We start from the raw sequence: 16,119 nt of genomic DNA on the forward strand, positions 1-16,119 counted from the left end.
TTAATTGGATTATGATGGTGTGGTTGTTTGTGATGATTGGCAATGGACTATAATGGCTCTAGTGGATGTGAAATGTGGTTAAATGCAATCAATTTTGGATTTGGTGTGAAATTGAAAAGTTAGGGTTCTTAATTCCCAAATTCTGTCCGGTTTTTGATCATAGGGTTAGAGGCCGAATTTGACTTTGCTCAAAACATGAAAGTTGTAGGTATTGATGTGATGGAGATGCCTGTAAAATTTCAGGGCATTTGGATTAGTGTGGAGTGAGTTATGACGAAATTACTGTAGCTGTTCTGCTTTGGACAGAATGCGAAAACTGCGTTAGTAATTGGCCATTTTGACTGGTTTTGGTTTCGATTTTCGAGTTGGTGTCTTCTGATGAAATGTAGCTAGATGTCTTAGCTAACATATGCCTTTGGAATTTCGGCAATTGGACTTGTATGGACTGAGATATACTGATTACAGTTTTTGGTGATTTGCAAACCTGTTTTGGTAATTCTGGTTTAGTATTTTGCACTTTTGACCTAGTTAAGCTAGGAACTGGATTGAGTGCCCTTCTACATTGTTGTAGCCCTGTTTCATAGCTTCGAAATGGTGGGTCTTACACCCCCAACCGATAACCGTAGTGAATTTGACGCCATTACCGCATTATAAGATCAAACACGGTTTTTCTATCAAGGCTTAAGTTAAGGCCATATTTTAATTTCTGGTTTGCTATCATGCCTACTTATGCATGTGAAACCCTATTGGGGTTGTGTTTAGCATTGTTTGGTGACTCGTTCTCGAGTCTCATTGTATGTGTTACATGTTCTAGGGCTTGAAGGTAGTGCTCGACGGCTTGGTGATCGTGGTACATGAAAAACCACTTACTTGCGTGGTGAGTATACTACTCACTTAATTGTTACTATGTGGCTTTGCTAAATGTATATGTGATGCCTTGAAGGCTTACTTGGATATTGGAATTGATTAAGGTGAGGGTGTACTTGACCGCCCTCACCCCTTTTGATAGTATCACTGATTGGCTACCGTTTTACTGCATTACTGAACTTGATATACTGGATACTGAATTCCATTCTTGGAAACTGATTTGGTGTCATTTGGGCGAATGTCCAATGGCTTCACTGTATTACTGAGCTCAACCCCGTTTGGTAGTCAATTGGATCGAGCCGGCGAGGGCTTGGTCGTGAAAATTGTCATGCCACGGGGACTGTACTGAGGAACCTTGTGGTAATGAGACCTTTGGTTCCGGTATACTCGAGTATTACCAAAATGACTGAATGGAGTGCGGGCCCGGTTGGGGTATGTTGGGTGGAAGGAATGGAAGTGAAGTGAGGTCTACGGTTTGGTACTTTTAACATTGACGGAGGGTCAATGAGTGTGGATCAAGAATGTAAGCGTGGAAATGGGCTCTTGAGAGCCGACCGTATCCTTTCACTGAATTGCTTACTTCGAAATTGCATACTTGAATTGAATGGTTATGCTTATGTGATCTTAACTGCTATTGTGATAGTTGCTCACTGAGCTTTAGCTCACTCTGTTCCATTTGTTTTCCTTACAGGAAAATGAATACTTTTGGAAAAGGTTGTAATAGTTGAATGACAAGTTGAGCTCATGTACATGTATTTTGAATAGCTCCTTGAGGGTGAAACCCTATGTGTTTTGTTTCACCAATGTTTGGTGTGTAAATAGCTATTGTATGTGAATGAACTAAATGGATCTCTTGGTATGCCATTTTGGCTTGACAAATGTTGGATTTCCATGTATATATGTTAAGTTGATGTTTGGATGAACTTCTGAACGTTTCGGCTTTCAAACGGCAAAAGAAAAATTTTTGACGGAAAGGCACTGGACTGAATCCGGCCAGGAATCCGGCCAGAAACTGGCCGGATTGTCGGCCGGATTGCTTGGAAAATTTTGAATCCGTGAAGTTGCTCACTGGACAGTATCCGGCCAAGAATCCGGCCGCTAATCCGGCCAGATTCCGGCCGGATTTTGCTGTCCAGGTTACTATTCAGTTTTTTCATTTTTTTTTATTTTGTTATTTTGATACTTGTGACCTGTCCGAGCGCACTTTTGCATTCCCGAAACGTATTAGAACGCGTGTAACTGCTCCGTAGTCCTGGCGAGAGTTGGGCAGACAGTCCGCTAACCCCTTTGGTTCGCCTTAGGGGAAAGTGGGGCTGTTACACATGTCCCATTAATAAATTTAATTTTTGAAAGTTTGTTTAGTGAGAATAGTGAATACGCATTTGGAGGTAATAATCGATTTGAGGGTACAATGAGCTTGGAAATTGAAGACTTATACATTAGTCTTAAAATAGTTACTTTTATGTTCAAGTACTCAAGTATTAGTTAGTTATACTATCGTTCTAAGAATTCTTTAGAAATTTCGCTCTATCGCGCACAAATCGGAAGTACGTGTTTCCGCGCGCGCGATTATTTGAGGGACATTAGACATTTATTTTTAGACTATTAAGAGTGAAAAATAATAGTATGAATGCAAGTGCATTAAAGGTTTAGTGCACAAGTGAAACAAAATCGAGAGGAAACGCGCGCGCATGCGAATTGGTCTTAGTTGACCTTTTGAGTAATTTTGGGCCACAAATTCTTAAACTTCCTTTAGAAGCTAACTACATCAGATTTCACTCCCTCTCACACCCTCAAGCAGCCGAACAACAAGGAGGAAGAAGACCCAAAAATTTCTTCATCTTATCTCACTCAAACATACACCAAATCATCTCAAAATTTTACCACAACTTGGTGATCATCTTAAGCTAAGAAAGGAGCTTCCCTTCCACGATTTTCTTGAGCTTCAAAGAACCAAAAGTTTCTGGTTTAGGCATTTAAGGAGGTAATTAACGATCAAACCCTTGAATCTTAGTTTATGTAAGTTATATTGCACTTAAAAGCTTGTAGCTTCATGTGGGTAGCTTTGGATTGTTGGAAATCTTGTGAGTGGACTCTATGAAATCCCACAATGGACTTGATGATCTAATTTGATGATATTAGTGTTAATTGTGTTGCTTAAGTGTTAATCTAGTAGAGATAAGTGGTAAAAGTGAAAAGAAAATCAAAGGAAGTGTTGCAAGTTTGAAGGGCCGAATCTGCCCTGTTTTTTCCGTGCCTCTTGATGTGAATTTTTGTGGTTAAATTGACTTGATTTTGATGTAGATATGTTGTATAGGTTGTGTGGAAAGTTTCCATAAAAAATCACTTGATTTGGTTGGGTAAATGTTTAGATTTCGAAATAAGTTCATGGCTGGAACGTGTGTCCGGAGTTCCTCTGGCAGTGATTTTCAAATGACTATAACTCTTTGCTCCGACGTCAAAATTGAGTGTCGTTTGAGGAATTAGAAACTAGACACTCCCAGTTTTCAACGATATAAAATGCATCCCATGATTCCATTTGAATAAACCGTACCAGCCTTTCAAAATCACCTGTCCTGTTGCTCCACTGTGTTAGAAAATTGGTACTATGCTGCGACTTGTTGCTTGATTATGAGCTAGTTGTGGACAGAATTTTAAAATGATTCCTTCTGAGAAATTGTAGCCTTATGAATGTAATTTCCAAAGCCACCAACTACACCCAATTTCAAGTTGAATTGATTGAGTTGTGGCCGAATTTCAGAACTGCGTCAGTGATTGAAAACCCTAAAAATTGGGCTGATCAATGGCTCATTTTGAATTGGGACTTGTTATTTTGAAACTCTTGGTATTAATCACCTATCAAACACATTTTGGATGTTTCTTAGACATTTTCTTCACAAATGAATCATGTTTGAGATGTTGTCGTTGGCCAAATTATTGAGAAAAGGAAAATTAAAGTACAAGGCAGATTTGCCTTGGAAATTCTTGAAACTTTAGTGACTTTGTTAACTGACTTTCCGTACGAATTTTTCTATGAAATTTGACAGAGGAGTAGCCCTTATATGATAGTGTAATTCTGTCAAATTTGGTGCCATTCTGAGTCCATTTCGATGCCCAACCAAAGCCTCAAAGTTCGTGTTTCAAATCTGGAAAATCCTTGTTCAATGAGGAAATTTCAGTAACTTTGGGCCGCTATATTTTGGTGATCAAAACTCCGATTCTTGTTCTGCTTGTTATGTTTTAAAATTTTATTGTAACTCTAATTGAGTTTCAAATTTGAGAGATTAGTTCAGATTTTGAGAATTTTACCGAATTTTCAAAATTGGCCAAAAACCAACCTTGAAACTGTCTTGATAGCCCAAGTCAGCAACTTTAAGCCGAAATTTGAGTGTCTTCCATTTTGAATCATGGAAAAGTACCTTCTAGGAACTTTTAGTACTTTGGAATTATTTTCCAACGGTATCAAGTTTTCCAATTTCGGACCTAAGGAGTGCAAGATATGATTTTTCAAAGATTGCTCCTTGAAACTGAAATTTTCGAACTTGAGGAGAAATGAGTTTTTGGAAAACTTTTCGCTACCCTTTGATAATGATTGATCATTTTAAACTCGATTTCATGAAGGAAATCAGTTTTTCTTGTGTTAATAAGACCTCACTTTTGAACCTTTATTTTGAGTGGCTAAGGTTCTCGGTTTGAGGTATTGACTAGTCTAAAGAAGTGTAACTCCTTTCTTGATTAATACGTGATTGTGAGTGAAAAATACTTGTTAATTGTTCAGGCGCTCAAGGAGATTTTGAAGGGAATCTCGGTGCGGACACCTAAAGCTTTGTTTGCTCACTTATTTTTAATCGGTGAGTGTCAAGTGCATGACTTGTTGAGTTTACTTGATTAATCTGCTTATATACGTGAATATCACTTGACGAGACGAGTGTGTACTTTATCACACTCGCTCTCCTCTACTCAAACCTTACTTGCATAAATCTCGATTTTTAAAGTCGATTGGCGTGAATCTCATCGGCAAAATATACTTGTTTCCGTGTGCATGTTGTGTTTTCGTGCATGTCGTGTTGTCAAGCTGGGTGAACCTCCTCGACTTATGGGGACGCCCAATTCTCTTAGCCAACCTTGTAACTCGAGTCGGCATGGCTTTGGTCGAGAAGTTTGATAAACGAAGAGAATAACAAAAAAAATAACTTGATCTTTTGAGATCTTGTTCAGCATACTCATGGAGTATCGCCCTTTTCGTGCGTGTTCTTAAAAACAACTTGATCTCTTGAGATCTTGTTCGGCATACTCGTCAAGTATCGCCTTTTTCGTGCATGTTTGGTTACGGATCCGAGAGAGTGAAATGTTGGCCGGAGGAAGTAATAAGTGGAGCTTCTATGGATTTCAAAACCTACCCAGTTGATAGAGTGTGAACTCGTGGAGGTAGTGGATCGAGCATTGGCAAAGCAAGTGAAAATTAGCTCCTGAGAGCTCCTGTATCCTACTCAAGTGTGTTTAATTGTTAATCGTGTATTACTTGACTTTATCGCTTTATTTATGGTATAAATGTTAATGATACTTGAACTACGTACTTGCATGACTTTTTTTACCTAACTGAGTATTGGCCCATCCCATTAGTTTGTTTTCCTTAACAGGAACCGGAATGGAAGAAATTACGGAAATGCATCTTGAGGCACTTTTGTATTAGTGTTTTGATTGTAATCGACTAGACACTTTTGGATGTTGTATATTTTGGAAAAAGTGATTGTAAATTTGAAATTATGATATAAGACTGAATATTTATGTATAGAAATGATTTCATACCTTTATTCCGACTTTCATTGTTAGTATTAGACTTTAAGTTTGAAATGGAATTGTCTCGAGTCCTAGCGAGAGTTGGACAGACGTTTCGCGGATACCCTTGGGTTCCCTCTTGGGAGAAGTGGGGGCGTCACAATTGGTATCAGAGCCTAGGTTTCAGATCTTTGTAGTGTATCTTAGGCTTAAAAGTTTAGGATACCGGACCGTGGGATTCACTTGACTATTAACCTATTGTATTCTGGTGGTTAAAGAGAATTAGTACCTGAGAGTTTCTTGAATGGCATTTGGTAGTAAAGAGCCTAGGTTTAGAGATTTATTTAGGGAGATATCTTAGAGGTTTTACACTTGAGAATCGAGATTTGATAATTTAGTTTCACCTTAAGTCATGCTTAAGCGAATTAGTAACTTTAAGTTTTTAACCTGGAAATTATGGTTGTTTTACAGGGATGGATAATGGAAATGGACCTGCTGCTAATGGTAACGATCATACTAATGGACATATAGAGCCCCTTAGGCATAATTACTACCGAGCTCATGGCAGAGAAGCTCGTGTGCGCTACTCGCCTCCTTCTGGGATTTCTCGATGCCCTTGTAGGGTGACGTACGCGTACCCTAATGACCTAGTACTATCACTGGACGACGAGCATCGTCAGTTGGTGAATACCAATCGAGCGTTACTTCAGGAGGTTGAGGACCTGAGCTTTGTGGTGAATGCTTAGAATGATAGGATTTCAGAGTTAGAGGGGATGGCAACGAACGAGATGACTAAGGCTGAGGTCGCTCGTGATGAGCTTCAGAGAGTTAGGGCTCGACTTATTAGGATAGGCGAGGAGGTCCGGGATCGGGTTTCCGGGATTTTGGCAGACGCTTCTATGTTGATTGATGATGTCATGGACATTATCCAGAGCCCGGTTCAGGAGAAGGATTCGGAGGAGGACCCTGAGGAGGAGATTCCACCTGGTAGCCCTACTGTGGACTAGGTCCCGGGTGATAGATCCTTTTGACTGATATAGTTAGAATTAGTTAGGGTGATGCTAGTGCCAAGGTCATTGTATTTTTGTATAACTGTGTGGCCTACTTTTGAGGCACTTGATTTTTCTTTAGTCGTATTTGACTAAAAGTACTTTTGTGGCACCTGTGTGATATATTTTTGTATTCCCTCATGACTTGCTAATTGTATGGATCTTGACATGATAATGAATTTAAATTATTGCTATTTTTAATGTTTTTCGTGATTGGTCTTTGTTTTAAGTATATTCCCCGCGTGATTGATTCATTCGTTGCACTAGGCACAACTAGAAATATGGACGGATGAAGGAGTGGTCGAGGTCGTGGGCGAGGGACTAGACTAGCCTAACCTCAAGGGGATGAACAAGGATCGGCAACTGGACCGACCCAAGGACAAGAGAATATAGAGGTTAACCAAATGGCTACTGCCATTAATAGGATGACTGATATCCTTGAACGGTTAGCTGAAAGACAGGGTCCAGGGCCACTTAACCAACTTGGGGGACAGGATAGAGGGGAAGATAGAGCCTTGGAGAGGTTTCTGAAATTTAATCCGCCTAAATTTATTGGAGGACCTGACCCCGAATTAGCGGAGAATTAGCTAGAAAGAATGACTAACATTTTCGCCGCCCTAGATTATGCGGAGGAGAGGTGAGTGACTTTTGCTGTCTTTCAATTTGAGGGTGCAGCGTGTGCTTGGTAGAATATGATAAGAAAAAAATGGGAAAGAGCACAAACCACTTGGACCTGGGAAAATCTTTTAAGAGAGTTTAATGAGAAGTTTCTCCCGCCCTTAATTGAAGAAAAACGGAAGGACGAATTTATAAAAGTGAAGCAGGGGGCGTCTAGTGTGGCCGAGTATGAAGGAAAATTTACTAAACTTTCTAGGTACGCCCCAGAATTGGTAGCCGTTGAGAGGAGAAGGATAAGACGATTTGTACAGGGATTTAACGTGGAGATTCAAGAGGGGTTAGCAGCAGCCCAAATCTCTACTTTCACCGATGCCTTAGAGAAGGCGCTGAGAGTTGAAAATGCAAGGCTACAAGTTAAGGATTTTCATGCTAAGAAAAGGGGCACTCCTAGTCATCCTCTTGGACAAGCAGATAAGGGTACCCCACCTTTTATAAAGGAAAAAGGAACGGGAGGAGAAGAGACATCTAGTACGCCAAAAAGGACTCAATCAAGAGGAGGCCACAATGGACGAGGTCAATCGAGGGAGACACCTCCAAGTGGTCAGGCTGTGGCTCCTCAAATTATTTGTGGTTATTGTCGTAAACCTAACCATACAGAGAATGAGTGCTGGAAGAAATCAGGAAAGTGTTGGTATTGTGGTAGCACTGAACATCAGATCGCGAGCTGTCCGAGTATACCAAAGGAAGGAGGTAGCGTTCAACGGCCAGACAAGTCGGTATCTAAACAACCTAGTGGTGGAGGAAGTCGATCTAAAGCGCTGGTTAGGATTTATACATTAGGCTATCAATAGGTTTTCGATCCCGCTAAGGTCATTGAAGGTATGATTCTTACTTTCTATTGTTTAGTTAAGGTTCTAAGTGACCATAGTACGACACACACTTTTACAAAACCCTAGATTCATGAGTTAGAATCAAAGTTTGATAGCTAATTGGGTGAATAGAAATTGTGAAATATGGGTTGGAGAGTGTAAGTTATTGATTGATCTGATAAGCGTGACTATTAAGGGGTATGACTATTATCCTAAGTGTGAATTTCAAGGATGAAATTCTTTTTAAGGAGGGGAGGATGTGAGGACCCGAAAATTTTCTTATTTTATTGTATGTTACTAGCTTATTTAAATATTTATTCATCCGTTTTCTCCGAATAATTTATTTCAACCCTTTTAGAACCATTTACATGGAACTATGACTTGCATATATTTTTAAAATGTCACGTTAATAAATTTAATTTTTGAAAGCTCGTTTAGTGAGAATAGTGAATATGCGTTTGGAGGTAATAATCGATTCGAGGGTACAATGAGTTTGGAAATTGAAGAATTATACATTAGTCTTAAAATACTTATTTTTATGTTCAAGTACTCAAGTATTAGTTAGTTATACTATCGTTATAAGAATTCCTTAGAAATTTTGCTCTATCGCGCACAAATCGGAAGTACGCGTTTCCGCGCACGCGATTATTTGAGGGACATTAGGTCTTTATTTTTAGACTATTAAGAGTGAATAATAATAGTATGAATGCAAGTGCATTAAAGGTTTAGTGCACAAGTGAAACAAAATCGAGAGAAAACGAGCACGAAACGCGCGTGCACGCGCATTGGTCTTAGTTGACCTTTTGAGTAATTTTGGGCCACAAATTCTTAAGCTTCCGTTAGAAGCTAACTACATCAGATTTCACTCCCTCTCACAACCTCAAGCAGCCGAACAACAAGGAGAAAGAAGGCCCAAAAATTTCTTCATCTTATCTCACTCAAACTTATACCAAATCATCTCAAAATTTTAGCACAACTTGCAAATCACTTGGTGATCATCTTAAGCTATGAAAGGAGCTTCCCTTCCACGGTTTTCTTGAGCTTCAAAGGACCGAAAATTTCTGGTTTAGCCATCCAAGGAGGTAATTAACGATCAAACCCTTGAATTTTAGTTTATGTAAGTTATATTGCACTTAGAAGCTTGTAGCTTCATGTGGGTAGCTTTGGATTGCTAGAAATCTTGTGAGTGGGCTACATGAAATCCCACAATGGACTTGATGATCTGATTTGATGAGATTAGATGTTAATTGTGTTGATTAAGTGTTAATCTAGTAGAGATAAGTGGTAAAAGTGAAAAGAAAATCAAAGGAAGTGTTGCATGTTGAAGGGCCGAATCTGCCCTGTTTTTGCCGTGCCTCTTGATGCGAATTTTTGTGGTTAAATTGACTTGATTTTGATGTAGATATGTTGTATAGGTTGTGTGGAAAGTTTCCATAAAAAATCACTTGATTTGGTTGGGTAAATGTTTAGATTTCGAAATAAGTTCATGGCTGGAACGTGTGTCCGGAGTTCATCTGGCAGTGATTTTCAAATGACTATAACTCTTTCCTCCGACGTCAAAATCGAGTGCCGTTTATGGAATTAGAAACTAGACACTTCCAGTTTTCCAACGATATAAAATGTATCCCCTGATTCCACTTGAATAAACCATACCAGCCTTTCAAATTCACCTGTCCTGTTGCTCTACTGTGTTAGAAAATGGGTACTATGCTGTGACTTGTTGTTCGATTATGACCTAGTTGTGGACAGAATTTTAAAATGATTCCTTCTGAGAAATTGTAGCCTTATGAATTTAATTTCTAACTCCATCAACCAAACCCAATTCCAAGTTGAATTGAGTGAGTTGTGGCCGAATTTCAGAACTGCATCAGTGGTTGAAAACCCTACAAATTGGGCTGATCAATGGCTCATTTTGAATTGGGACTTGTTATTTTCAAACTCTTGGTGTTAATCACCTATCAAACATATTTTGGATGTTTCTTAGATATTGTCTTCACAAATGAATAATGTTTGAGATGTTGTCGTTGGCCAAATGTTTGAGAAAAGGAAAATTAAAGTACAAGGCAGATTTGCCTTGAAAATTATTGAAACTTTAGTGACTTTGTTAACTGACTTCCCGTATGAATTTTTGCCTGAAATTTGACAGAGAAATAGCCCTTATATGGTTTTGTAATACTGCCAAATTTGGTGCCATTACGAGTCCATTTCGATGCCCAACCAAAGCCTCAAATTTCGTGTTTCAAATCTGGAAAATCCTTGTTTAATGAGGAAATTTCAGTAATTTTGGGCCGTTATATCTTGGTTCTCAAAACTCCGATTCTTATTCCACTTATTATGTTTTAAATGTTGATTGTAACTCTAATTGAGTTTCAAATTTGAGAGGCTAGTTCAGATTGTGTGAATTTTGCCGAATTTTCAAAATTGACCAAAAACCAACCCCGAAACTATCTTGATAGCCCAAGTCAGCAACTTTAAGCCAAAATTTAAGTATCTTCCATTTTGAATTATGGAAAAGTACCTTCTAGGAACTTTTAGTACTTTGGAAGTTGTTTCCAACGGTACCAAGTTTTCTAATTTCGGACCTCAGGAGTGCAAGATATGATTTTTCAAAAATTGCTCCTTGAAAATGAAATTTTCGAACTTGAGGAGAAATGAGTTTTTGGAAAACTTTTCGCTACCCTTTGATAATGATTGATCGTTTTAAACTCAATTTCATGAAGGAAATTAGTTTTTCTTGTGTTAATAAGACCTCACTTTTGAACCTTTATTTTGAGTGGCTAAGGTTCTCGGTTTGAGGTATTGACTAGTCTAAATAAGTGTAACTCCTTTCTTGATTAATACGTGATTGTGAGTGAAAAATACTTGTTAATTGTTCAGGCGCTCAAGGATATTTCGAAGGGAATCTCGGTGTGGACACCTAAAGCTTTGTTTGCTCACTTATTTTGTATCGGTGAGTGTCAAGTGCATGACTTGTTGTGTTTACTTGATTTATCTGCTTATATACATGAATATCACTTGACGAGACGAGTGTGTACTTTATCGCACTCGCTCTCCTCTACTCAAACCTTACTTGCATAAAACTTAATTTTTAAGTCGATTGGAGTGAATCTCATCGGCAAAATATACTTGTTTACGTGTGCATGCTGTGTTTTCGTGCGTGTCGTGTTGTCGAGCGGAGTGAACCTCCTCGACTTATGGGGACGCACAATTCTCTTAGCCAACCTTGCAACTTGAGCCGGCATGGGTTTGGTCGAGAAGCTTAATAAACCAAGAGAATAACAAAAAAAACAACTTGATCTTTTGAGATCTTGTTCGGCATACTCGTGGAGTATCGCCCTTTTCGTGCGTATTCTTAAAAATAACTTAATCTCTTGAGATCTTGTTCAGCATACTCGTCGAGTATTGCCTTTTTCGTACGTGTTTGGTTACGGATCCGAGAGGGTGAAATGTTGGCCGGAGGAAGTAATAAGTGGAGCTTCTACGGACTTCAAAACCTACCCAGTTGACGAAGTATCAACTCGTGGAGGTAGTGGATCGAGCATTGGCAAAGCAAGTGGAAATTAGCTCCTGAGAGCTCCTGTGTCCTACTCAAGTGTGTTTAATTGTTAATCGTGTATTACTTCACTTTATCGCTTTATTTATGGTATAAATGTTACTGATACTTGAACTACGTTCTTGCATGACTTTTTTGACCTCACTGAGTATTGGTTCATCCCATTAGTTTATTTTCCTTAACAGGAATCGAAATGGAAGAAATTATGGAAATGCCATCTTGAGGCACTTTTGTATTAGTGTTTTGATTGTAATCGACTAGACACTTTTGGATGTTGTATATTTTGGGGAAAGTGATTGTAAATTTGAAATTATGATGTAAGACTGAATATTTATGTATGAAAATGACTTCGTACCTTTATTCTGATTTTCATTGTTAGTATTCGACTTTAAGTTTGAAATGGAATTGTCTCGAGTCCTGGCGAGAGTTGGGCAGGCGTTCCGTGGATACCCTTGGGTTCCCCTTGGGAGAAGTGGGGGCGTCACACCCTTGCATTATATTCCGTATGTGTTACAACATTTCTCATGCATTACATTTCATTTCCTTTTACTTGAAGTAAAACATTTTCTTGAGTTGGTTTAAAATAATTCACCACTTACATTTTACCAAGTGGCTTTTATTTGTGGTTGGGACTTTATTTAATAGTTTAGAGGTGTTAAATAGGTATTGGTACATTTGGAAGGGTTGAAACATCATTAGTGAAAGATTAAAAGAAGATTGGACAAGAATTGGACCATGTGGCAAAACCCTAGCCATGGATCTTGTTTGACCAAAGGATTAGAAGGAATTTAAAGCATCCTGGAGCTTTTTTTTTTCTTAGCTTGGCCGACTTTCATAGCTACCAAAAGAAGAAGAGAAACTCCATTTTATGCTTTTTAAACCTAGTTTGATCTTGAGAGAAAAATCAAAAGTGAAGGACTTGAGTTGGTGAGTGAACTACTTCCAACCCTAGTGTGTGATTTCCAAGCTTGAAGCTCTTGGTTTGGTGGTTGTTTGGGTGACTCAAGCTTCTTACAAGAGAGATATATATTCTTTAAATCTTGGTTTTATGGTTATATATCATGTACTTTAAGTTTTAATGGCAAACTACAAGTTGTTTGGATGAGATTTGTGGTTAATCTTCTTGAACTAAACAAGTGGTGGTAGGGTTAGTTAGTATGCATACCATGTGTTTGATGAAATGTTTGAACTTTGTTCATGGTTGTTTATGAAGTATTAACCTGTTTTAGACCTCTTTTTGAGTTAGATTTAACACTTGATATGTTGTTTAAGTGAAAATCATGAAAATGATGAAGGTTAGATAAATATGTGAGCTTGTGAATTGTTTCTTTTCCTTGGCTGACCGGTGTTGGAAGGAGGGGTTTCCCCTTGAATTTTGTGCTTATTTGCACCTTAATCATGCCTAAGAAACTTGGATAGACATTAGTTTAACTCATGTGTGAGTTGGAATGAAATTTAAGCAAGTAAAGTGGTTGGTTGGACCACTAGTGGACTGTTTTGGTTTCTCTTGATGACTAGACTGCTATGGTCATTCTTAATCAAGTTGATGTATTATATTTCGAACTCCAATGGTACTAGGTGACATCATTTAACCCTCGGTAATCTATGCACAGCGTTAAACTCCCATATTTCTTCTTAACAAATAAGACCGGGGCTCCCCACGGTGAATCACTCTCCTTTATAAAACCCCGCTCTAGTAGGTCCTATAATTGCAATTTCAATTCTTTCAATTCAGCGGGAGCCATTCTATATGGCGTCTTAAAGATAGATGCTACCCCTGGAGTCACATCGATCTTAAAAGCTATATCTCTTTCCGGGGGTAAAGACTCCAACTCTTCGGGAAAGACATCTGGGTACTCTTTCACTACAGGCATGTCCTCTAATTTCACTTTATCACTAGGGGTATTGATAAGGAAAGTCAGGTATCCCTGAGCTCCCTTACTTAACATTTTCCTATCTCGGATCCCTGAGATAAGTGCAGATGAGGCTAATCTACCCCTTACATCCAATTTCAGGGTTGCCTCTCCCGGAATGCATAATTCTACTGTTTTCGTCTTACAGTTCAACTGAGCATTATAACGGGCTAACCAGTCCATTCCTAGGATCACATCATACCCCTTAATCGCCAAACCCATCATATCGGCCAGTAATTTCCGTTCCCCAACCCATATCTCACAATCCTTATATATCAAATTAGCAATTAAACTTTGATCCCCAGTAGGTGTCCTAACCTTCAAATCATAAGGTAATTTAATTGGCTTCAAGTCTATTCCACCCATGAAATTAGGGTTTACAAAAGAATGTGTTGCACTTGGATCAATTAAAACCTTGGTTAAACAGTGAAAAATAGGGATCGTACCTTCAACCACCTCAGTCGCATCGGGGATCTGTTGATAGTCCAATGCGTAAACCCTAGCAGGTATCTTTGGTCGACTCCCTCCAGCACTAGTCTGTTTAGAGGTTGACTTTTCTGGCCTTTAGTGCTACCTCCTACCTTCAGCTTACTCGGACAATTCGCGAGTTGGTGCTCAACACTACCACAGAACAAACACTTTCCCGATTTTTTCCAACACTCATTCTCCAAATGATTTGGTTTGCCACAGTAACCACAGTTAACTTGAGGTGTCACTGCCGAACCACTAGAAGGCACTCCTCTCGCTTGAACTGGCCCACTACGACCTCCTCTAAATAAAGCTCCCCTTGAACCTCCAGCAGTCCTTACTCCTCCTATTCCTCTTCCCATCTTGCAAGGTGGGATACTTTTACTAGCCTGTTCAGAAGTATGACTAGAAAAGTTCCTTTTCTTATTGTGAAAATCCCTAACTTACATTCTTGCGCACTCAACTCTTTGTGCTTTCTCTAAAGCCTCAGTAAACGTAGAGATTTGGGCCACAACCAAACCCTCCTGGATTTCTACATTAAACCCTTGTACAAAACGTCTTATCCTCTTCCGCTCGTTGGTCACCAATTCGGGAGCGTACTTAGAAAGCTTAGTAAACTTCCCTTCATACTCAACTACACTAAGAGTTCCTTATTTCAACTTTACAAACTCATCCTCCTGTTTCTCTTGGATCAGAGGTGGAAGGAACTTATCGTTGAACTCCCTCGTGAAATTCTCCCAAGTCCAAGGGTTTGGGCTCTCTCCCACTTTCCCTTTATCATGTCCCACCAGGCACGTGCTACTCCCTCAAATTGGAAAGCAGCAAAGTTCACTCGCCTGTATTCGGTATAGTCTAAGGCGGCGAATATGTTGGCCATTCTCTCCAACCAATTCTCCGCTGCCTTGGGGTCGTGCTCTCCAGTGAATTTAGGCGGGTTAAATTTCAGGAACCTCTCCAAAGCCCTATCTTCCCCTCTATCCTGGCCCCCAAGTTGGTTAAGTGGTCCTAAATCTTGTCTCTCAACTAACCGCTCAAGGATATCAGTCATCCTATTAATGACAGTAGCCACTTAGTTACCCTCTACATTCTCTTGTCCTTGGGTCGGTCCAGTTGCTGATCCCTGGTCATCCCCGTGAGATTGGATCTGTCTAGTCCTTTGCCCACAACCTCGACCACTCCTTCGTTCTTTCATAATCCTAGTCGTGCCTAGTGCAAGAAATAAAATAATTACGCGAGGACATGTTGAAAACAAGAACCAATCACAAAAATATTGAAAATAACAATAATTTACATACATTAAAACTTTAAGATCCATACAATTAGCAAGTCATGGGGTAGTACAAAAATATAGCACACAGGCGCCACAAAAGTACTTTTAGTCACATACGACTAAAGTAAAGTCAAGTGTCTCAAAAGTAGCCTTGGCACTAGCATCACCCCAACTAATTCTAACTACATCAGTCAAAAGTCTATCACTCTAGATCTAGTCCACAGTAGGGCTATCAGGTGGAATCTCCTCCTCTAGATCCTCCTCCAGAACCGAGCTCTGGACGACCTCCATCACCTCATCTATCAGCATAGTGGCAACGGCCATGATTCCGGAAGCTCGATCACGGACCTTCTCGCCTATCCTAGTAAGTCGAGCCCTAACTCTCTGAAACTCATCACGGGCAGTCTCAGCCTTAGTCACCTCGTCCACTAGTGTCCCTTCCAGCTCAGCAATCCTAGCACTCTGAGCATTCACCATAATGCTCAGCTCCTCTACCTCTTGGAGCAGATCTCGGTTGTCATCCACCAACTGACGTCGCTCATTATCAAGAGCAAATACAAGGTAGTTCGGGTAAGTGTATGTCGCCCTACAGACACATCTGGGAAACCAAGTAGAAGAAGAGTAGCGTACACGAGTTCCTCCGCCCCGTGCGCTATAGTAAATAGATCTAAGAGGCTCTACATGGCCATTACCATTAGCAACAGGTCCTCCGTTCCCATTATCCATCCCTGCA

Source organism: Coffea arabica, chromosome 4e (assembly GCF_036785885.1).
Source record: "Coffea arabica cultivar ET-39 chromosome 4e, Coffea Arabica ET-39 HiFi, whole genome shotgun sequence".
Lineage (NCBI taxonomy): Eukaryota > Viridiplantae > Streptophyta > Magnoliopsida > Gentianales > Rubiaceae > Coffea > Coffea arabica.